The sequence below is a fragment of the Triticum aestivum genome, chromosome 3B (assembly GCF_018294505.1).
Source record: "Triticum aestivum cultivar Chinese Spring chromosome 3B, IWGSC CS RefSeq v2.1, whole genome shotgun sequence".
Lineage (NCBI taxonomy): Eukaryota > Viridiplantae > Streptophyta > Magnoliopsida > Poales > Poaceae > Triticum > Triticum aestivum.
In genome coordinates, this window is record NC_057801.1 from 773,957,783 (window position 1) to 773,967,497 (window position 9,715).

The window sequence follows — 9,715 nt, forward strand, 5'->3', positions numbered from 1 at the left end:
TCAAGCTCTTCTGTGATAACACTGGAGCTATTGCACTTGCCAAGGAGCCCAGGTTTCACAAGAAGACAAGGCACATCAAGCGTCGCTTCAACTCCATTCGTGAAAATGTTCAAGATGGAGACATAGAGATTTGTAAAGTACATACGGACCTGAATATAGCAGATCCGTTGACTAAACCTCTCCCTAGAGCAAAACATGATCAACACCAGAATTCCATGGGTGTTCGATTCATCACAATGTAACTAGATTATTGACTCTAGTGCAAGTGGGAGACTGTTGGAAATATGCCCTAGAGGCAATAATAAAAGCATTATTATTATATTTCCTTGTTCATGATAATTGTCTTTATTCATGCTATAATTGTGTTATCCGGAAATCGTAATACATGTGTGAATAACAGACATCAACATGTCCCTAGTGAGCCTCTAGTTGACTAGCTCGTTGATCAACAGATAGTCATGGTTTCCTGACTATGGACACTGGATGTCATTGATAACGAGATCACATCATTAGGAGAATGATGTGATGGACAAGACCCAATCCTAAACATAGCACAAGATCGTATAGTTCGTTTGCTAGAGTTTTCTAATGTCAAGTATCTATTCCATTGACCATGAGATCGTGTAACTCCCGGATACCGTAGGAGTGCTTTGGGTATGCCAAACGTCACAACGTAACTGGGTGACTATAAAGGTAGACTACGGGTATCTCCGAAAGTATCTGTTGGGTGACATGGATCAAGACTGGGATTTGTCACTCCGTATGACGGAGAGGTATCACTGGGCCCACTCGGTAATGCATCATCATAATGAGCTCAGAGTGACCAAGTGTCTGGTCATGGGATCATGCATTACGGTACGAGTAAAGTGACTTGCCGGTAACGAGATTGAACGAGGTATTGGGATACCGACGATCGAATCTCGGGCAAGTAACATATCGATAGACAAAGGGAATAGCGTACGGGGTTGATAGAATCCTCGACATCGTGGTTCATCCGATGAGATCATCGTGGAGCATGTGGGAGCCAACATGGGTATCCAGATCCCGCTGTTGGTTATTGACCGGAGAGTCGTCTCGGTCATGTCTGCTTGTCTCCCGAACCCGTAGGGTCTACACACTTAAGGTTCGGTGACGCTAGGGTTATGAAGATATGTATATGCAGAAACCCGAATGTTGTTCGGAGTCCCGGATGAGATCCCGGACGTCACGAGGAGTTCCGGAATGGTCCGGAGGTAAAGAATTATATATAGGAAGTGCTATTTTGGGCATCGGGACAAGTTTCGGGGTTATCGGTATTGTACCGGGACCACCGGAAGGGTCCCGGGGGTCCACCGGTTAGGGCCACCTGTCCCGGGGGGCCACATGGGCTGTAGGGGGTGCGCCTTGGCCTAGATGGGCCAAGGGCACCAGCCCCTATAGGCCCATGCGCCTAGGGTTTCCCCCTAGGAGGAGTCCTAGTGGTGGAAGGCACCCCTAGGTGCCTTGGGGGGGAGGGAAACCTCCCCTTGGCCGCCGGCCCTAGGAGATTGGATCTCCTAGGCTGCGCACCACCCCCCCTTGGCACCCCTATATATAGTGGGGGAGAGGAGGGACTTCATACACCAGCCCCTGGCGCCTCCACCTCCCCCCGTTACGTCTCTCCCTTGTAGTCTCGGCGAAGCCCTGCTGCTGTGACGCCCTGCATCCACCACCACGCCGTCGTGCTGCTGGATCTTCATCAACCTCTCCTTCCCCCTTGCTGGATCAAGAAGGAGGAGACGTCTCCCGTCCCGTACGTGTGTTGAACACGGAGGTGCCGTCCGTTCGGCGCTGGTCATCGGTGATTTGGATCACGTCGAGTACGACTACATCATCACCGTTCTTTTGAACGCTTCCGTGCGCGATCTACAAAGGTATGTAGATGCATCTAATCACTCGTTGCTAGATGAACTCCTAGATGATCTTGGTGAAATGAGTAGGAATTTTTTTGTTTTCTGCAACGTTCCCCAACAAAATGATTATTCAAAAAATTTATGCTCAGCTTTCTCTTAATGATCGCACCATGCTCGATACTTCCTGTGCTGGTTCTTATATTCTGGAGACTACTGAATTCAAGTGGGATTTATTGGAAAGAATTAAACGCAACTCTGAAGATTGGGGTTCCGACGATGGTAAGGTGTCAGGTATAACACCTAAGTTTGATTGTGTCAAATCTTTTATGGATACCGATGCTTTTCGTATATTTAGCGCTAAATATGAACTTGACTCTGAGACTGTAGCTGCTTTTTGTGAATCTTTTGCTAATCACATTGATCTCCCAAGGAGAAATGATTTAAATATAACCCTCCCACTGAAGTAAAGGTAGTTGCACCTATTACAGTTGAAGAAAATACTATCACTTATAATGATCCTATTGTTCCTACTACTTATGTTGAGAGACCACCTTTGCCTGTTAGGATAAAGGATCATGCTAAAGCTTCAACTGTTGTTCGTAAGAGCAATACTAGAACATATACTCCTCCTGAGAAAATCAAAGTTGAACCTAGTATTGCTATGGTTGAAGATCTCTTGGATGATAATTTAGATCGGCATGTTATTTATTTCTGTGGTGAAACTGCTAATATTGCTAGACCAGATGCTAAGATACATAGACCTCTTGTAGGCATCCTTGTTATTTTTGTTAAAATAGGAGATGATTGTTATCATGGCTTATGTGATATGGGTGCTAGTGCTAGTGCAATACCTACTTCCTTATATAGAGAAATTATGCATGATATTGCACCCACTGTGTTAAATGATATTGATGTTACAATTAAGCTTGCCAATAGAGATACTATTGCACCAGTTGGGATTGTTAGAGATGTTGAAGTCTTGTGTGGGAAAGTTAAATATCCTGCTGATTTTCTTGTCCTCGGTTCCCCACAAGATGACTTTTGTCCCATTATTTTTGGTACACCCTTCTTGAATACTGTTAATGCTAGGATTGATTGTGAAAAGGATATTGTTACATTTGGCTTAGGGGATATGTCTCATGAGTTTAATTTTGCTAAGTTCTGTAGACAACCCCGTGATAAAGAATCACCTAGTAAGGATGAGATTATTGGTCTTGCTTCTATTGCCGTGCCTCCTACTGATCCGTTAGAACAATATTTGCTAGAACATGAAAATGATATGTTTATGGATGAAAGAAGGGAAATAGATAAAGTATTCCTTCAACAGGGTCCTATTCTGAAACACAACTTACCCGTTGAAATCCTAGGGGATCCCCCTCCACCCAAGGGTGATCCTGTGTTTGAGCTCAAACCATTACCTGATAATCTTAAATATGCTTACCTTGATGAAAAGAAGATATATCCTGTTATTATTAGTGCTAAACTTTCAGAGCAGGAAGAGGAAAGATTATTGAAAACTTTGAAGAAGCACTGTGCTGCTATTGGATATACTCCGGATGATCTTAAGGGCATTAGTCCCACTCTATGCCAACACAAAATAAAAGTGGAGGAAGATGCTAAACCAGTTAGATATCCTCAACGACGGTTAAATCCTAAGACTAAAGCTCCTCGAGGCAGGTATAATTTATCCCGTTGTGATAGTGATTGGGAAGTCCTGTCCATTGCGTTCCTAAGAAGGGAGGTATTAATGTCATTCCTAATGATAAAGATGAATTGATCCCGCAAAGAATTATTACAGGTTATAGGATCGTAATTGATTTCCGCAAGTTAAATAAAGCTACTAAGAAAGATCATTACCCTTTACCTTTTATTGATCAAATGCTAGAAAGACTATCCAAACATACACATTTTTGCTTTCTAGATGGTTATTCTGGTTTCTCTCAAATACCTGTGTCAGCAGAGGATCAATCAAAAACTACTTTTACTTGCCCTTTCAATACTTTTGCTTATAGACGTATGCCTTTTGGTTTATGTAATGCACCTGCTACCTTTCAAAGATGCATCATGGATATATTCTCTGACTTTTGTGAAAAGATTTGTGAGGTATTCATGGATGACTTCTCCGTTTATGGATCCTCTTTCGATGATTGCCGGAGTAACCTTCATCAAGTTTTGCAGAGATGTGAAGACACTAGTCTCGTCTTGAATTGGGAAAAGTGCCACTTTATGGTTAATGAAGGCATTGTCTTGGGGCATAAGATTTCTGAGAGAGATATTGAGGTTGATAAAGCTAAAGTTGATGCTATTGAAAAGATGCCATGTCCCAAGGACATAAAAGGTATAAGGAGTTTCCTTGGTCATGCCGGTTTTCATAGGAGGTTCATTAAGGACTTTTCTAAAATCTCTAGGCCTCTGACTAATTTATTGCAAAAAGATATTCCTTTTGTCTTTGATGATGATTGTGTAGAAGCATTTGAAATACTTAAGAAAGCTTTGATCACTGCACCTATTGTTCAGCCACCTGATTGGAATTTACCCATTGAAATTATGTGTGATGCTAGTGATTAGGATGTAGGTGCTGTTCTAGGGCAAAGAGTTGATAAGAAATTAAATGTTATCCAGTATGCTAGTAAAACTCTTGATACTACCCAAAGAAATTATGCTACTACTGAAAAAGAGTTCTTAGTAGTTGTATTTGCTTGTGATAAGTTCAGACCTGACATTGTTGATTCTAAAGTTACTATTCACACTGATGTTGCTATTAAATATCTTATGGAAAATAAATATGCCATGCCTAGACTTATTAGATGGTGTCGTGGAGTTAACACGTAAGATGTCCTAGTGAGAGGACTTAGTCATGGAGCCATCACAACGACATTAGCAAAAAGGGGTTAAACCGAACAAGGGACACGAGGAGTTTATACTGGTTCGGCCCCTTGCGGTAAAGGTAAAAGCCTACGATCCAGTTGTGGCGGAATTGATGGGGTCTCGATGAGCAGGGAGCGAATCCGCTTTACCTGTCTCTCGAGTTGTTGTTTCTTGTCCATGAACGTCGCCGGGTCGTGCCTTTATATACACAAGTTGACGCCTGGCAGTTTATAGAACACCGAGGCCGGCTCATACACGTGTCCGGCTTGGTTTCTAGCTTTTCTATCTTACAACACAAGTTTACACATCTCATGCCGGTTTACATTTATGGGCTCTAAACTGCATTTGGGCTCTGGGCCTCTAAGCTTCAATGGTAGAGCGCCATACTCCTTGTCTTCATGGGCTTCAACACGGATGAGCATAAACCGGCACCTCCTGGGCGGTTTATATTCAGTAGTTATATCCCCAACATTAGGCCCCAGATTGATTTGAACCTGTTCATGTCAATCTTCAACACTTAAAAAAAACTCCTTGAACATCCTCATACGATTCTAGTAAACCGCCATGATATCTCCTCCATATAAACTTGATAACCGCCATGACGTCATCTTCTAAGATTACAGTGAATCGTCATGCCATCATCTCTGTATAAAAACCTGTAAATACTTCTTTTATTAATTAATCTCCAAAGACCGAGACGACAGTTGTACCCCATTCTCCATTTTGGGCTCCTCGATTCCCGCGCCTGCCTACTTTATCCATTTGCCATATAAATAGGACCAGAGGTCTTTTTTTTCTTCCCCTTTCGTGCTTCTTCGCCTCTTCTTCCTCCTTGTGACGCCCGAGCCCTAAAGCTCTGCCACCGCCCTCGACTTTCAAGCGCTGCATCACCCCTGGCCGCTGCGTCGACCTGAACGTACCAGAGAATCATGACACTTCTCCGCCACTACTGTGAAGCCGGTAAGCCCTCTTTCTTCAACCCTAGATTTGCTTTAGGGTTTCATGCTTTCATCGGTGTTCATTAGTATTCGCCGGTGTTCATTGCTTTCCTTTACTGTCCCATCGTATCTTGACGAACTTGACATCTTCCCCGCGCGGCCGAAACTATAGTTTATTTTTCCTCACCATAACATCTCTTCGTCCATGAAGAGATCCCATCTGGACCTTTGCTGTTATGTTGTCCTCATTTTAGGGCTTTGAAATTTTTCCTTTTCCTGAACTGCGCTAGATCCATAATTATAACTTTAGCCCGTGAAACCTGTTTCTGCAGCACTTAGTAATTTTTAGATCTGTTTCTTCCATACCACTTTAGGCGGTTTAACCGTTAAAAGTTGATAATCCGCTAGGTACCATTAGCCCTCTCTTAAACCGCCAATTTTACCTGAGCATCAGTATCCGGTTTAACATGTACATTTTCTCTGATTGATTCCTTCCCCCAGCCTGGCGCCGGTTTATGCATATCAATCCTGAACGGTAATCCGGCGTTTGAACTTCTTTTACAGCTTGTCATAAAACATGGCCAAACAGTTCTTCTCTTGCAATTGGGCTCCCTCTCGGGTTACAGAAGAGCAACTTACTGGGTATGTTGTAACTGGTGCTTTAGCAACGCAAGAAACCATCCATTGGAGAGCCCCGGGTACTGAAAATCCTGCTAAGCCTCAAGATGGAGAAGTTGTTGTGTTTGTACATCATCTGGACCGAGGGTTTAGCCCTCGTGGATCAAAAAAATTCCGAGATGTACTTGCCAGCTTCCAACTCCACCCTCAAGATATTGGACCAAACTCTGTGTCCAACATTTGCAATTTCCAAGTGTTTTGCGAGGTTTATCTGCAAGAAGAACCGACCGTTGAATTTTTCAGAGACTTCTTCCACTTTAACCGCCATAATGAATTTACCGATGGCCCCAACACTGAACTTGGCGGGGTGTCAATTCAAAAAAGGAAAGAAGTCAATTTTCCTCATGCCAAACATCACATCCACCCCAAGGATTGGAATCAAACATGGTTTTACTGCCGGAATACCGCTCCTGATAATGAAAATCCTCTACCGGGTTATCATGCTCACCGGCTCAGTAATGAACATCCATTGCCTCAACGGCTTACTTCCAAGGAACGATCGAAATATGCACCACAAAATTTCTAAGATCCGGTCTTTTATGGCAAACAGTTTAACTGGTATTGACCTTGTCCGTTGCTGGGTTTCATGGAGTATCTTGCCCTTAAGCCAGCATCCCGGTTTAATGTGCGAGTATACGGGAGACTTGGAAGATCCTCAACGTCATATTGATATTCAGCTAACTGATGAAGAGATTACTGAAGCTGTCAAAAAGAGGTTGGATGAACCGATATCTGAGTGCAGCAAGACTGGGCTGCATCCCTTTTACACCTCCAATAAATCGCCAGCTGTAAGAATTGTAACTTTCTCCTTTTAATTCGCCCCCCTATTGACACTTTCTGATGACCTTCTGTTTATGTTTGCAGAGCAATGACCCGTTCTGGAAGAGGAAATCTCAAGACAAGCCGGCAAAACCACAAGACAAACCGGTGAGAGCACCTCGTGCTAAGAGTAAGGCCTCAAAGAAGCCAGCAAAGAAGAGAACCGCCAAGTCCCCTGATTCGGCCGAAGATGTTGATGACTCGGAATCAGAGGTAGAACTTGATTCCCTTGGTTCATTTTTCATGCACCTTATTGACAATGATCATTATTAGGATGATGCGGAAGCCAGCCGTGCTGATCATGTAGAGGTAATTTCCCTTTCTTCCGATTCAGATCATGTGCCAGTACAAAAACTCCGTCGCGCAGTCCGGAAAGTAAAACGTTCACATCCTCTCGATTATTTGGATCCGTACTTTTCTTTCAATACACAACAACATGAAGCTCGTCGCACAACCCGGCATTGTGGCCAACAAGTTACTTCCTCCGATTTACCAGACACCCCGGTTCGAAAACACCTTCCAGAGGTCTCTTGTACTTCTAATACATCTTATCCCAAGGCGGGTTGCTTCCGATACCCTCTTAATCCGTCTGATTCAAATTACCAGGGTACTTCCAATTCCTCCTATGGCAATTCATCGACTACCCAGATGCCTCCTCTCAAGACTGTCCCTGGGTAAGCATAGCAAATTTAGTTTTGCTCTCTTGCACCAGTTTATTATACTAACCTCTGTTTGTTACTTGCAGTGCCAAAGCCAGACTTAGCAAAAAGGCTAAGCTGACTACACCAACTGTCTATAATCTGGCTACTGAACTGGAGAAGGCCGCGGAGGCTGTTTATCAAAATGCTGATATTGATCTAGATGATCCGGCACCTCAGGGCCAGGATCCCTTTGCTGATCCACCAGAGACAAATCCACCAAGCCCACGTGCTGATCCGCCAAGCGTAGCTGCCGATCCACCAAGCCCAGCAAAGGCCTCTGATAAACTGCTGAGCCCAAATAAGATAGTTGAAGGCACAATAGATGATGTTGTGATTACTGGCTTTGGCCATAGCACTCCTGGCAACCCTATCTCTTTATCAAAGCAAAGTCCCAAAGAAGAATTTGCTGCTGTGGACAAAGGCAAGTGGAAGACTGATTTGTCAAGTTATGCTCATCTCAATGCTCAAGACATCCACTCTGGATATTTGAACCGGCTGTATACAAGTCGTGACTATGAAGCCAGTTTGATAAACCTGATGAAAGAGCGATATGAGGTGAACACTTGTTCCTTTGAATAACTTTCTTCGTTTGCTTATATCCTGCTTCAATGATCAAGTCAAGTAGGCCCCAAGGGCTGGTTCATCAATATGAATGTGAACCGGGACTTATAGTAGGAGAATATTTGAATGTTGCTTGCGTAGCCCTTGTAGACCGGTTTATACCTTTAGGATGAATCGGTATATCTTTTCTAAGGTAGCTTCCAAAGTTCATTCCAGTTATCAATATGATCCGGTTTATTGTTAAAACCTACATGACCTTGAATTGAACCGATATGCATTAGCCCCCAAGTGCCAAGTATATAACTTGTTATATGCTTGGGACTTAAAATACCAGTTGATAAAAGCAATCCGCATTAGCCCCCAAGTGCCAAGTGTATAACTTGTTATGTGCTTAGGACTTTGAGAAAGTATTAACAACTTTATCATCTGTCTTTTGCAGGCTGACTTGAGCAACAAGGATTCCCAAATCGTCGATATTCAAGAAAATATCATGTCCCAGCAAGCAGAAACTTCCAAGGCCATATATGAGTTGAAGGGCGCTTTAACCGCCATGGAGCAAATGAAGGATGGCTTCCAAGGCGAGTGGGCAGACTGGCAGACTGAGAAGGCCACTCTGTTAAAACGGGCTGAGGATGCTGAAGCGGCCCTTAAACCGGTGGCAGAAGAGCTGACTGGTTTAAAGTGGCAGATCAATGCTATGACTTCTTCTATCCTTGGGAAGTAGCTTTGTAATGAACCGTACTTCATCAGCCTTGAAAGCGCCGGTATAACAACAATATTGTAACCATTGCAGGTAGCTGCGTCACCCATCTTGGCTCAGATATGTGCAAGAAGCTGAAGGCTGCTTATACCTTAATTGAGAAGCTATATACCGGCACTCAACGAGTTATCTGCACTGCTTCATCCAACAAACTTGTTGGAAATATGCCCTAGAGGCAATAATAAAAGTATTATTATTATATTTCCTTGTTCATGATAATTGTCTTTTATTCATGCTATAACTGTATTATCCGGAAATCGTAATACACGTGTGAATACATAGACCACAATATGTCCCTAGTGAGCCTCTAGTTGACTAGCTCGTTGTGATCAACAGATAGTCATGGTTTCCTGGCTATGGACATTGGATGTCGTTGATAACGGGATCACATCATTAGGAGAATGATGTGATGGACAAGACCCAATCCTAAGACTAGCACAAAAGATCGTGTAGTTCATTTGCTAGAGCTTTGCCAATGTCAAGTATCTCTTCCTTCGACCATGAGAGCGTGTAACTCCT